At 42.8% G+C, this 14829-nt stretch overlaps 1 pseudogene; it reads right to left on the bottom strand.

Annotated features, from left to right (window-relative positions):
* Nucleotides 1-10116: 10116 nt before the first annotated feature.
* LOC149982892 (uncharacterized) lies at nt 10117-14710 on the bottom strand (annotated as a pseudogene).
* Between the last annotated feature and the right edge of the window lie 119 nt (nt 14711-14829).

The following is a 14829-nucleotide window of genomic DNA, read 5'->3' as shown; positions in this document are numbered from 1 at the left end:
CCATTCACTTTGTTGACATATCTTTCCTCTCAAAGCAGCTCCCAGTGGCCCTAATTGTCCGCCACAAGCACTCTGCTTCCATAGCCCACCATGCCAAACACCATTTCCAGTGTACCGAAGCCGGATAAAGGACCATGAAGTAAATAAAGATCTTTGATCAAACCTCAAAATGGGTCTGCCTTTATGGATTCACAGAATATATTTATATAAGCTGTACGGTGCTCTGTAGCACCAAACAGATGTTAGACATTCAGATATATCCAAGAAATGTGTATTTGTCAAAATCTAAAATACAGGGCAGTGTACAACACTTAATGCTAAATCAAAAAGAGAACTGTGTATTCAACAAGAATCTTATATGGTAAAAGTAACATACAAAACTAAATCTGTGTTCAGTGTGTCTCAGTGGGGAGATCTGTAGCTACAGACTGTTACAACAGATAATGTGATTCAACCAAAGATTTTTGGTATCCATTACTGGGATTTACAGGATAGGTGTCACACCCTGATCTGTTTCACCTGTTCCTGTGATTGTCTCCACCCCCTCCAGGCGTGGCTTATTTTCCCCAGTGTATTTATCCCTGTGTTTCCTGTCTCTCGTTGCCAGTTCATCTTGTATGTTTAGTCAAGTCAACCAGCATGTTTTCCCCATTCTCCTTTTTCTAGTCCTGCTGGTTTTGACCCTTGCCTGTTTCTGGACTCTGTACCCGCCTGCCTGACCATTCTGCCTGCCTTGACCACGAGCCTGTCAGCCACTCTTTACCTCCTGGATTCTGATTTGGTTTTGACCCTTTGCCTGTCCACGACCATTCTCTTGCCTATCCCTTTGGATTATTAAACATTGTAAGACTCCAACCATCTGCCTCCTGGGTCTTGACTGGTGCCTTGATAGATAGGTACTCTTTGGTGTAGAACAGAGAATTTTCTACATTGATTCATGGAAATGTCTCAAAATGTCCATGTCCAGTTGCAGGGGATCTGTTTGAATTTAGAAAATGCTCCGTTATTAAAATATATACTTTTTTGCCCCATGAAGTAATCCAAAAGTGTACGCCACCATCTTATCTATTTCAAGTCATTTATTTATTGAAACTTTATTTAACAAAGTCAGTTAAGAACAAATTCTTATTTACAATGACGGCCTACCAAAAGGCAAAAGGCCTCCTGCGGGGACGGGTAATTGGATTTAAAAATATATATAGAAGACAAAACACATGTCACGACAAGAGAGACAACACAACACTACATAAAGACAGACCTAAGACAACAACATAGCATGGCAGCAACACATGAAAACACAGCATGGTAGCAACACAACATGACAACAACATGGTAGCAACATAACATGGTAACAGCACAAAACATGGTGCAAACATTATTGGATACAGGCAACAGCACAAAGGGTAAGGTAGTAGAAACAACACCACATCAGGCAAAGCAATTGTCAGTAAGAGTGTCCATGATTGAGTCTATGAATGAAGAGATAGAGATAAAACGGTCCAGTTTGAGTGTTTCTTGCAGCTTGTTCCAGTCGCTAGCTGCAGCGAACTGAAAAGACGAATGACCCAGGGATGTGTGGGTTTTGGGGAACTTTAACATAATGTGACTCGCATAACGGGTGTTGTATGTGGAGGATGAGGGTATAGTATAGAGTAGGTATCTCAGATATGGGGGAGTGAGGCCTAAGAGGGTTTTATAAATAAGCATCAACCAGTGGGACTTGCGACGGGTATACAGAGATTACTAGTTTACAGAGGAGTATAGAGTGCAGTGATGTGTCCTATAAGGAGCATTGGTGGCAAATCTGATGGCTGAATGGTAAAGAACATCTAGCTGCTCGAGAGCACCCTTACCTGCCGATCTATAAATTACATCTCCGTAGTCTAGCATTGGTAGGATGGTAATCTGAATCAGGGTTAGTTTGGCAGCTGGGGTGAAAGAGGAGCGATTACAATAGAGGAAACCAGGTCTAGATTCAACCTTAGCCTGCAGCTTTGATATGTGTTGAGAGAAGGACAGTGTATCATCTAGCCATACTCCCAAGTACTTGTATGAGGTCACTACGTCAAGCTCTAAACCCTCAGAGGTAGTAATCACACCAGTGGGAAAAGGGGCATTCTTCTTACCAACCACATGAACTTTGTTTTGAAGGTGTTCAGAACAAGGTTAAGGGCAGAGAAAGCTTGTTGGACACTAAGAAAGCCTTGTTGTAGAGCGTTTAACTCAACATCCGGGGAGGGGCCAGCTGAGTATAAGACTGTATCATCTGCATATAAATGGATGAGAGAGCTTCTTACTGCTTGAGCTATGTTGTTGATGTAAATTGAGAAGAGCGTGGGACCTAGGATCGAGCCTTGAGGAACACCCTTGGTGACAGGCAGTGGCTGAGACAGCAGATGTTCAGACTTTATACACTCCACTCTTTGAGAGCGTTAGTTAGCAAACCAGGCCAAAGACACCAATACTCCATAGCCGGCCCACAAGAATGGAACGTTCTACAGTATCAAAAGCTTTGGCCAAGTCAATAAAAATAGCAGCACAACATTGCTTAGAATCAAGGGCAATGGTGACATCCTTTAGGACCTTTAAGGTTGTGGTGACACATCCATAACCTGAGCGGAAACCAGATTGCATACCCGAGAGAATGCTATAGACATCAAGAAAGCCAGTCAGTTGATTATTGAAGTTTTCCAACACGTTTGATAAATAGGGCAAAATAGAAATTGGCCTATAACAGTTAGGATCAGCTTGATCTCCCCCTTTAAATAAAATACACACTGTGGATGCCTTCCAATGGGCACCTCCCCAGAGAGGAGAGACAGGTTAAAAAGTTCAGAGACAGGCTTGGCAGTGATAGGGGCAGCAACCTTCAAGAAGAAAGGGTCTAAACCATCTGACCCATATGTTTTTTTGGGGTCAAGTTTAAGTCAGTTAGAATCACCACTTTATTTTAAGAATGTGAAAGGTCAGAATAATAGTGGAGAGAATGATTTATTTCGACTTTAATTTATTTTATCACATTTCCAGTGGGTCAGAAGTTTAACCTCTTGAACCTATAGGGGCGCTGTGTCATTATTGGATAAAAAGACGTGCCCGTTTTAAGCGCAATATTTTGTCACGAAAAGATGCTCGACTATGCATGGAATTGACAGCCTTGGAAAGACACAACTCTGACGTCTCCAAAACTGCAAAGATATTATCTGTGCGTGCCCCAGAACTAATGCAACAGGCGAAACCAAGATGATGTTTCATACAGGAAATGCCCCGGATTCTGAAGGCGCTGTGTTCCAATGTCTCCTTATATGGCTGTGAATGCGCCAGGAATGAGCCTGCGCTTTCTGAATATTCCCTGAGGTGTCTGCAGCATTGTGACGTGTTTGTAGGCATATCATTGGAAGATTGACCATAAGAGACTACATTTACCTGGTGTCCCGTCCGGTGTCCTGTGTGCGTAATCAGTAAGTCCATGCGCGTTCCATTTCTTCAGAATTGAAAGTAAACTGCCACGATGGATTTTATCGTCGATAGATATGTGAAAAATACCTTGAGGATTGATTCTAAACATCGTTTGCCATGTTTCTGTCGATATTATGGAGTTAATTTGGAAAAAAGTTCGCGTTTTAATGACTTTTTTTTTTTTTTTTTTTTCTTTTTTCTTACCCAAAACAGAGTGATTAGTCGACACAAATAATATTTTTTGTAAAAACGGAACATTTGCTATCTAACAGAGTCTCCTCATTGAAAACATCTGAAGTTCTTCAAAGGTAAATTATTTTATTTGAATGCTTTTATGGTTTTTTGTGGAAAATGTTGCATGCTGAATGCTAGGCTTAATGCAATGCTAGGCTATCAATACTCTTACACAAATGCTTGTTTAGCTATGGTTCAAAAGCATATTTTGAAAATCTGAGATGACAGTGTTGTTAACAAAAGGCTAAGCTTGAGAGCAAATTGATTCATTTCATTTCATTAGCCATTTTCATGAATAGTTAACGTTGTGTTATGCTAATGAGCTTGCTGATAGATTTACACAATCTTGGATACAGGGGTTTTTTCGTAGCTAAACGTGACGCAGAAAACGGAGCGATTTGTCCTAAACAAATAATCTTTCAGGAAAAACTGAACATTTGCTATCTGAGAGTCTCCTCATTGAAAACATCTGAAGTTCTTCAAAGGTAAATTATTTTATTTGAATGCTTTTCTGTTTTTTTGTGTAAATGTTGCCTGCTGAATGTTAACGCTAAATGCTACGCTAAATGCTACATTAGCCATCAATACTGTTACACAAATGCTTGTTTTGCAATGGTTGAGAAACATATTTTGAAAATCTGAGATGACAGTGTTGTTAACAAAAGGCTAAGCTTGAGAGCTAGCATATTTATTTCATTTTGCGATTTTCATGAATAGTTAACGTTGCGTTATGGTAATGAGCTTGAGTCTGTATTCACGATCCCGGATCCGGGATGGGGAGATCAGAAAGGTTAAATACTAATGGAGTGTATTTGGTAGCATTGGCTTTAAATTGTTTAACTTGGGTCAAACGTTTCGGGTAGCCTTCCACAAGATTCCGATAACAAGTTGGGTGAATTCTGGCCAATTTCTCCCGACAGAGCTGGTGTAACTGAGTCAGGTTTGTAGGCCTCCTTGCTCGCACACACTTTTTCAGTTCTGCCCACAAATCTTCTATAGGATTGAGGTTAGGGCTTTTGATGGCCACTCCAACACCTTGACTTTATTATACTTAAGCCATTTTGGAAGTATGCTTGGGGTCATTGTCCATTTGACCCATTTGTGACCAAGCTTTAACTTCCTGACTGATATCTTAAGATGTTGCTTCAAAATATCCACATAATTTTCCCTTTTCATGATGCCATCTATTTTGTGAAGTGCAGCAATCCCTCCTGCAGAAAAGCACCCCCACAACATGCTGCTGCCACCCCTGTGCTTCACGGTTGGGATGGTGTTGTTCGGCTTGCAAGCCTCCCCCTTTTTCCTCCAAAAATAACGATGGTCATTATGGCCAAACAGTTCTATTTTTGTTTCATCAGACAAGAGGACATTTCTCCGAAAAAGTACAATCTTTGTCCTCATGTGCAGTTGCAAACCATAGTCTGGCTTTTTTATGGCGGTTTTGGAGCAGTGGTTCCTTCCTTGCTGAGCGGCCTTTCAGGTCATATAGAACTCGCTATATAACTCATTTTACTGTGAATATAGATACTTTTGTACCCGTTTCCTCCAGCATCTTCACAAGGTCCTTTGCTGTTGTTCTGGGATTGATTTGCACTTTTTTCAACAAAGTATGTTCATCTCTAGGAGACAGAACGCATCTCCTACCTGAGTGGTATGACGGCTGCGTGGACCCATGGTATTCATACTTGAGTACTGTTTGTAGAGATGAATGTGGTACCTTTAGGGTTTTTTGAAATTGCTCCCAGGGATGAACCAGACTTGTGGAGGTATACAAATTTGTTTTCTGAGGTCTTGGCTGATGTATTTTGATTTTCCCATGATGTCAAGCAAAGAGGAACTGAGTTTGAAGGTATGCCTTGAAATACATCCACAGGTACACCTCCAATTGACTCAAATTATGTCAATTAGCCTATCAGAGGCTTTTAAAGCCATGACATAATCTTCTGGAATTTTCCAAGCTGTTTAAAGGCACAGTCAACTTTGTGTATGTAAACTTCTGACCCACTGGAATTGTGATACAGTGAATTATAAGTGAAATAATCTGTCTGTAAACATTTGTTGGAAAAATTACTTGTGTCATGCACACAGTAGATCTCCTAACCGACTTGCCAAAACTATAGTTTGTTAACAAGAAATTTGGGGAGTGGTTGAAAAACAAGTTAATGATTCCAACCTGTAAACTTCTGACTTCAATTGTAGATGCTACTGTACATACATAATACCTGTTGAGGGATGGTAGCCACACAAAGTCAATTTCATCTATGTAAATACAAGTTTTAAAATGAAATGTATTTTTTATGTTTATGTTGTTCATAGTTCTCTTGATAGCTGCAATATTACTACATTTAATAGAATAGTATTACTGTCATGACTACACGTGAGGATCAGATCAGCTTGGCAATGATTGACAAATAACCAGGCCCTCTCTCACCCACAGAAGAAGGAGTGGGGGAGGGCTGGGCCACTTTTTCACACCTCCGCACAGCGGTCGTGAATTTTATACAGCATAGGAGTCTCTGCGTCTTTGTTCGCAGACTTTTACAAGCCAAAAACAAACATCCGAATGTGGGAAATGGTTTCACTGGAGTCATCGTCTGAAGAAGAAGAGTCGGACCAAAGCGCAGCGTGGTAAGTGTTCATGCCTTTTTATTGTAACTTAACACTATAACAAAATAACAAAAATAAATAAATGAAACCGAAACAGTCCTGTCAGGTGCAGAAAACACTAAACAGAAAATAACTACCCACAAAAGAAATGTGGGAAAAAGCTACCTAAGTATGGTTCCCAATCGATAGACAGCTGTCCCTGATTTAGAACCATACCCGGCCAAAACAAAGAAATACGAAAAAGTAACATAGAAAAAATAACAGAATGCCCACCCAAATCACACCCTGACCAAACCAAAATAGAGACATAAAAAGCTCTCTAAGGTCAGGGCGTGACAAATGGTCAATGGGTAGATGTGGTAAACGAATGCTTTTCATTTTGTGATGTTATTAAAAACTGTATGAACCAAATACTGTAACTTAGGAAGTTTACCCCCTTTATCTGTCGAGTTTCCATCCAATACGTTGTCTATGTGAAATTAAAATGGATTACATTTTTTTTGTTAATACAGGAATGTGATTTTAGGAGTCATAAGAGATAACTTCTAATCATATTCTTTGCACGTTAAGTAGCCACACCCCGAGTGAGGCCAGAAGGATGTGTCAGACGGCCGGAGCCGTGCCCTTTGGCCAGAGTGCTTAAAAGGACAGGCTAAGAATTAACATATCAGATCAGAAAGACGTGAGACCGTGGTCCATATGTGAAATGGTTAGAAACTCAAACTCTCAACACGAGGTGAAGAAAATTAACTTACCAGACCAGGACACCGCCAGTCTGCAGCTGCGCATGTTAAGTTTGGAACTTTGACCATCTACCAGAGGAAGAGGAGAAGGAAACTCCAGTCTCAGACAATCACGGTTACGGCTAAATAGCTGTTCTTAGGAAACAGCCCAGTGGAGACCAGACAACTAAGAAGAAGGACATTGTGACCTAGGGTGGAAAATCAGAGCTTGTACAAGTGGCCCACAGGAAAGGCTCACCGAGATCAACAACGAACAAATGGAAATATTTCAAATAATTTGTGATGTGGGGAAGGAGGCTTGAATGGAGTAGATACTGAATACTGAAGACCACTCATCTCTTCAGTGGGTCATATGATTGAGTGTAGTCTGGCCCAGGAGTGGGAAGGTGAACGGAAAGGCTCTGGAGCAACAAACCACCCTTGCTGTCTCTGCCTGGCCAGTTCCCCTCTTTCCACTGGGATTCTCTGCCTCTAACCTTATTACAGGGGCTGAATCACTGGCTTACTGGGGCTCTCTCGTGCCGTCCCTGGAGGGGGTGCGTCACCTGAGTGGGTTGATTCACTGATGTGGTCATCCTGTCTGGGTTGCCCTTGGGTTGTGCCGTGGCGGAGGTCTTTGTTGGCTATACTCAGCCTTGTCTCAGGATGGTAAGTTGGTGGTTGAAGATATCCCTCTAGTGGTGTGGGGGCTGTGCTTTGGCAAAGTGGGTGGGGTTATATCCTTCCTGTTTGGCCCTGTCCGGGGGTGTCCTCGGATGGGGCCACAGTGTCTCCTGACCCCTCCTGTCTCAGCCTCCAGTATTTATGCTGCAGTAGTTTATGTGTCGGGGGGGGGCTAGGGTCAGTTTGTTATATCTGGAGTACTTCTCCTGTCCTATTCGGTGTCCTGTGTGAATCTAAGTGTGCGTTCTCTAATTCTCTCCTTCTCTCTTTCTTTCTCTCTCTCGGAGGACCTGAGCCCTAGGACCATGCCCCAGGACTACCTGACATGATGACTCCTTGCTGTCCCCAGTCCACCTGGCCGTGCTGCTGCTCCAGTTTCAACTGACCTGAGCCCTAGGACCATGCCCCAGGAATACCTGACATGATGACTCCTTGCTGTCCCCAGTCCACCTGACCGTGCTGCTGCTCCAGTTTAAACTGTTCTGCCTTATTATTATTCAACCATGCTGGTCATTTATGAACATTTGAACATCTTGTCCATGTTCGGTTATAATCTCCACCCGGCACAGCCAGAAGAGGACTGGCTACCCCACATAGCCTGGTTTCTTCCTAGGTTTTGGCCTTTCTAGGGAGTTTTTCCTAGCCACCGTGCTTCTACACCTGCATTGCTTGCTGTTTGGGGTTTTAGGCTGGGTTTCTATACAGCACTTTGAGATATCAGCTGATGTACGAAGGGCTATATAAATACATTTGATTTGATTTGAGTAGATTTGGGCCATTGCTGGGTCGTTTCTGTCCCTAAAATGTTAGCTTTGGCTCAGTTTAGGCTGCCAGATTTGGGTCGAAAGACTCGGGTCTAGTCTGTACCGTCATTCATTTCATCCTCGGGCCGAATACCTGGGCAGTGTTTTTACATTGTTGATACATTGGAGGCAATATATGACAACTACTAGAAAAAATAGAACAACATTAAATATCTAAGAAGCAAGGCCTGCTATTCCAAGCGGATTTTCATAAAGACTGGATTTCATATATAAATTCCTGTATTTTTCAAGTTCGGTGAGTCTCTTAATTAGTGGGTTAAAGTAATGTACAGTGGGGAGAACAAGTATTTGACACACTGCTGATTTTGCAGGTTTTCCTACTTACAAAGCATGTAGAGGTCTGTAATTTTTTTCATAGGTACACTTCAACTGTGACAGACGGAATCTAAAACAAAAATCCAGAAAATCACATTGTATGATTTTTAAGTAAATAATTTGTTGTGCGAACCAGGTTCTCAATACCCCAATCCACAGTGGCAGCAAGGCATGAGGTAGGGAGAATGGTTTCGGAAGTCGAGGGTGTGGCAGAGGAACTGTACAGGTGGGAGAGAGCATCAGGCTTCACATTTTTAGATCAAGGACGGTAGGAAGTGGTAAAGTTGAATCTGGTAAACAGGAGGGCCCACCGGGCCTGCTTTGAGTTAAGGCGCTTGGCTGAACGGAGATATTCCAAGCTTTTATGGTCGGTTCAGACCAGGAATGGCTGTTCTGCTCCTTCCAGACAGTGCCTCCACTCCTCTAACACCATCTTCACCGCCAGGAGTTCTCGGTTGCCAACATCGTAGTTCCTCTCAGCAGGATTGAGACGATGGGACAGGAAGGCACAGGGGTGAAGCTTCTGGTCCTGGGCAGATCGCTGGAACAGGATGGCCCCCACTCCAACTTCCAAAGCATCCACTTCCACCACAAATTGACGCGAGGGGTTCAGATGGATGAGGATGTGTGCTGTTGTGAACCAATGCTTTAGGTCCACAAAGGCTTTGTCGACAGCTGGAGACCATTTGAACGGTACCTTGGGAGAGGGGAGTGTCGAGAGGGGGGCCTCCATGGTGCTGTAATCCTGAATGAAACGGGAGTAGAAGTTTGCAAACCCAAGAAACCATTGCAACTGCACCCTGGACATTGGTTGAGGCCAATCCACCACTACTTTCACCTTTCCAGGATCCATCTGAACATTACCCTCAGCAAGGACATATCCCAGAAAGGTCATAGAAGAGCGGTGGAACCCACACTTCTCGGCTTTCATGAACAGTTGGTTTTCCAGGAGGCGCTGAAGGACCCGTCTGACATGGAGTACATGTTCTTGTGCAGATCGGGAAAAAAACAAGATGTCATCCAGGTAGACGACCACAAACCGGTTTAGCATGTCCCGAAGCACATCATTGACCAAAGCCTGGAAGACAGCAGGGGCGCTGGTGAGTCCAAATGGAATGTCCTGGTACTCATATTGTCCACTGGCTGTGTTGAAGGCTGTCTTCCACTAATCCCCCTCGCATCTCCGAACCAGGTGGTAGGCATTCCGAAGGTCCAACTTGGAAAACATGGTAGCCCCCTGGAGAGGTTCAAACGCTGAGGAGAGGAAGGGGGTAACGATTTTTGACAGTGATATCAATAGTCAATGCACGGGCGCAGGGTTTTGTCCTTCTTCTCTACAAACAAAATCGCTGCACCGGCAGGAGATGCAGAATGCCTGATGGCCCCATTGGCTAGAGACTCCTCTATGTGCTCCTCCATAGCTTTGGTCTCTGGCCCGGACAGAGAATGCAACTGACCCAGAGGTGGTGTAGTGCCTGGTAGAAGGTCAATGGCACAATCAAAAGGACGGTGCAGGGGAAGGGAAGTAGCACGTGCCTTACTGAACGGGCACTTGAAAACGGGCACTTGACTTGGAAACATTCATGACGAACTGGCACAGAGAGACAGGAAACACAGGGATAAATACACTGGGGAAAATAAGTGACACCTGGAGGAGGGAGGTGGAGACAATCACAAGGACAGGTGAAACAGATCAGGGCGTGACATGAAGACCACCACATTCTTGTGAACACCACTGACATCTCCAAAAGGACACGGTTGATGAATCGAATGATATCCCCTGTCGGATTTTTAGCTGACAAACATTGGGCAATAGCACACTTGATAACCTGGATGAGGATGAGAAAAATAACCACAACTCCCACTATTGGAAGTATCATGCCCACCAAAAAACGTCCCCATGTACCGAATGTGGAAGGCAACCACATGATTAAGCCTAAATCATCTGGATTGTAAATCAAGATATTTAGTGCCCTCAAGTCCTAATCTTTCCTCAGAATTACCAGGAATATAAGTACAGCGTTCAGCACATGTACCCCCTTGTGCAGACAGAAGATAATCATGGGTCAAACGATTTTGCATCGCACAGTCTGAATGGCAATCATCTCAGCTGTAACTAACTCAAGACTCTCAATTGTACTAGGATTTCCAGAGTTAACCATATTAATAACTTCCTGTGCTAAAAGCAATTGCAAAGAATCTCTCCGTTTCTGTAAACACACGTTTATAATTCACTGAATGTTTTACATGATATACGACATATCCCAAATAGCACGACCCTTGCCACAACTTTGGTAACCAGGAACAGGCATAGTATCCACAATAAAGTAAGTCCCATTAGGAGCTACCATACCATCATTGATGATATTACCGAAGGTATTGGCATAGAAAGTAGTCATAGTGCCATTACCAAAAGTCAATTAAACAGACATTAGACATTCCGCAACCTTAGTACCATCAGAGGCAGATAGATAGATTTGTTGTCTGATCACACTTTCTCTGTCCTACTTTGACAAACGCGTCCTGGTGCAGTTGAGGCAAATTCCAAAAGAGTGACCTATTAAAACCTAACCACCCAACAGGGGCTTGTGTAATAACTAGGTAAGGTGGTCGCTGATTAGTGTCATTGGTAATCTCAAATGAAGGAAGGTACTGCAGAACTAGGTACTCTAGCATGTTGATACTCAACATTCTTACCCAAATTAGTACCAATAATCTCTCCATATACCCAACATTTCACTCTGGTTAAAAGGAATAACCCTTAATGGAATACCTGCCCTTGATGTGAATGGGTGCATATGTACAAACCCAACAACTAATTTGATTGACTACTGTGACATAGTGTAGAGAGAAGGCTAGAAATGTATTGATGCCCTCATCCTGCTGTGTTAGAAATAGGAAACACCACCTACATCCTGTATTAGCAGGAAACTCAGAAGGAAAATAATTTCAAACATCTTCCACTTGCCTAAAAGTCTGGTCTCGGCCACTGTGGAGAGGTTGGAGTCTGTTTGATTGAGTGTGTGGACAGGTGTCTTTTATACAGGTAACGAGTTCAAACAGGTGCAGTTAATACAGGTAATGAGTGGAGAACAGGAGGGCTTCTTAAAGAAAAACCAGAATTCTTACTGGTTGGTAGGTGATCAATGTCATGCAATAAAATGTCATGCAATAAAATGCAAATTAATTACTTAAAAATCATACAATGTGACTTTCTGGATTATTGTTTTAGACTCCGTCTCTCACATTTGAAGTGTACCTATGATAAAAATTACAGACCTCTACATGCTTTGTAAGTTGGAAAACCTGCAAAATCGGCAGTGTATCAAATACTTGTTCTCCCACTATACATCATTGCTGTGCCTTGATAGGATAAAAGCGAAGGCACTTCGATGGTGCATTTAAAACTACACCAGTTGAGGCTTTACAAGTAGATACTGGGGAAATGCCACTATCCCTTAGCAGAGTTAAAATAGCCCTGGCATACTGAAGGGTATTACGGTAGGTCATCCTACACTGACAGTATAGGAAGACTAAGGATGGTATTGAAATTCAGTTCTGTTGGATTTTGGCTCATACAGGTGTTTATGGAAATTATATAGTAGATAATAGCAAAAAGGGCAGTGAAAGAGAATATTATGGATATTAATAATAACTCATTCGGAATAATTAGTTAAGATTGCTGGCAGAGACAATGGGAGGAAAGTAGTAAGGGCAGACTTTTTATAGTACAAGGAAATCTGTACGGGACATACTGCCATTAAATGGGAACAGAAGGGAGGTTATGTTGTATAGGATAAGATTAGGGCATTCGGGATTGAATTTATCTTTGAAATTGATAGGGAAACATGGTACTGGAATGTGTAATGGAGAGGAGACGGTTGAACATGTACTATTATTTTGTTAACTGTATGATGTAGAAAGGGAGAGTTTGTATGACAGGGTCAAAGAGGTTGGATGGGAATAGGGAATGGGTGGTATTTTGGGTGGGGGTGATGGGAGTAGTGAGGTTTTAGAAATCCAGGGTTAGAATATAGTGAGAATAGATGAGTGTGAGGCTGGTCACGACCTCAGGACTGTAGGTGTATGCACCTGTCAGTTGGTTGCGATTCGCCAGTAAAACGTAGAGAAGAATAATAAGAAGAAGACAGAAAGTGCCATCTACATGAGCCATCTTAGTGATGGATCTGTACTGCTGTTGCTCATTTCATTTCAACGTTTGCAAATAATAGATACAAATGATATACTTACTCATGATATACTTCTACTAGGTAAGCCTACTCTGCTGTTAACATTTAATTTAAAAGGTTTTGGGGAAAGTATTTATTTCAAAAAACTAGAGAGTTATCACCAATATTCCCAGAAATGTTTTTTCATCACTGAGCAAATTTCAGGTATGCTAAGTGCAAACTTGAAGGTTGTGAAAATGTTGTGCAACTTCCAGCACGCATTAACTGAACACTGATGGCTGAACACTGATAACCACTTTAAGTTTGTTTTAACAGTGGTCAAGTAGTCTACTGTGGCTATTTAATCTTAATGTAGGCCTACCAGAGTTGCCTACCATCAAAAACAATGTAGAAAATGCATCCCATAACATTTTAACATGGAAATATTGTAGCTGTTCTATCGTTCAGCCTACAGAAGCAGACAATGTGTCGTGTTCAATGTAGGCCTACATTCCATAAAAACTTTTGAAAAAAACATGCAGGGCTTGACATGAACCTGTTTATATACTTGTCTTTCAGACGAGGTGATTGAAAATGTTGTTTGATGCAAGAAACCAAAATAAAATGCATCATTATTCCTATACCTGCCCCATGGCAAGCATCCAGACTGAACTGTTGTGAGTTCGTTTCTCCTCACTAGGTAAGGTTTTAGGCTGTCTGACAGGTCTCCTCCTTTCCCACGAGTGACAATGTCCATGACCTCAGACATCACTGGATCAGTGTGGGTGAACCTTTTCACTTGGACAGACGTAACTGGGGCGTTTGTCACTTCCTTGAAGTAGAAGATTTTAGCCTGGGAGCGCTCAGTGTGTGCGACCGGTAAGGGAAGCCTTGAGAGGCTGTGCTGCTCAGACCTTCTGTACTGGTGAGCAGATAACAGTAATGCCCATTGCTGCATGCGGCTGGCTGCGAGCGACGGCATGCCGATGTTGGGACCAAAGATGGAGGTGAGGGGTCTGTGGTCTGTCAGCAGTGTGAATCGTCAGCCAAACAGAAACAAATGAAATGTTTTAACTCCAAACACGATGGCGAGGGCTTCACGCTCTATCTGTGCATAATTGCTCTCAGCTTTACTTAAGGTCCGTGATGCAAAAACAGTTGGCCTTTCTTCACCTGATGGCATGATGTGTGAAACAGCACCATTGCCATAAGGCAATGCATCACATGCCAACTGTAATGGCAAGTTGGGGTTGAAGTGGGTTAGGGCCTCTGATTGAGCGAAGGCTGTTGAGCGAAGGCCTCACATTTGTCTGTCCACTTCCACTGTTTGGTTTTGTTCCAAAGTTCATGTAGTGGCTTTAACATGCTACCTAGGTTCGGCAAACTTAGCGTAGTACGTCAGTAATCCAAAGAATGATCTCAGATAACTCACGTTCTGTGGGTATGGAGCTTCCGCAATGGCCTTCACCTTTGACGGTGCCTTGCGGAGCCCCGAACTGTCCATGACATGGCCCAGGTACTCAACAGAAGCCCGGAAAAACTTGCATTTGTCCTTCCGGACCCTCAGTCCGTTCTCCTCCAGTCTCTGTAGTGTAGCGTTCAGGTTTCTTAAGTGCTCCTGCTCGTATTTGCCGGTGATGACTAGATCAAGGTAACATTGGACCTCGGTGAGCCCGCTCACTATCTGGTCCACATCCATCTCTGAAACAAGGCCAGAGCTGAGGTGATTCCAAAAGGAAGCCTCCAGTACCTGTACAGTCCTTTGTGAGTCACTATGGTCAACAGTTCTTCTGACTCTTGGTCCACATGCATCTGTAG

The sequence above is a fragment of the Oncorhynchus mykiss genome, chromosome 6 (genome assembly GCF_057628025.1).
Source record: "Oncorhynchus mykiss isolate SJ-2025 chromosome 6, ASM5762802v1, whole genome shotgun sequence".
Lineage (NCBI taxonomy): Eukaryota > Metazoa > Chordata > Actinopteri > Salmoniformes > Salmonidae > Oncorhynchus > Oncorhynchus mykiss.
This window is presented reverse-complemented; position numbering and strand designations above follow the sequence as displayed.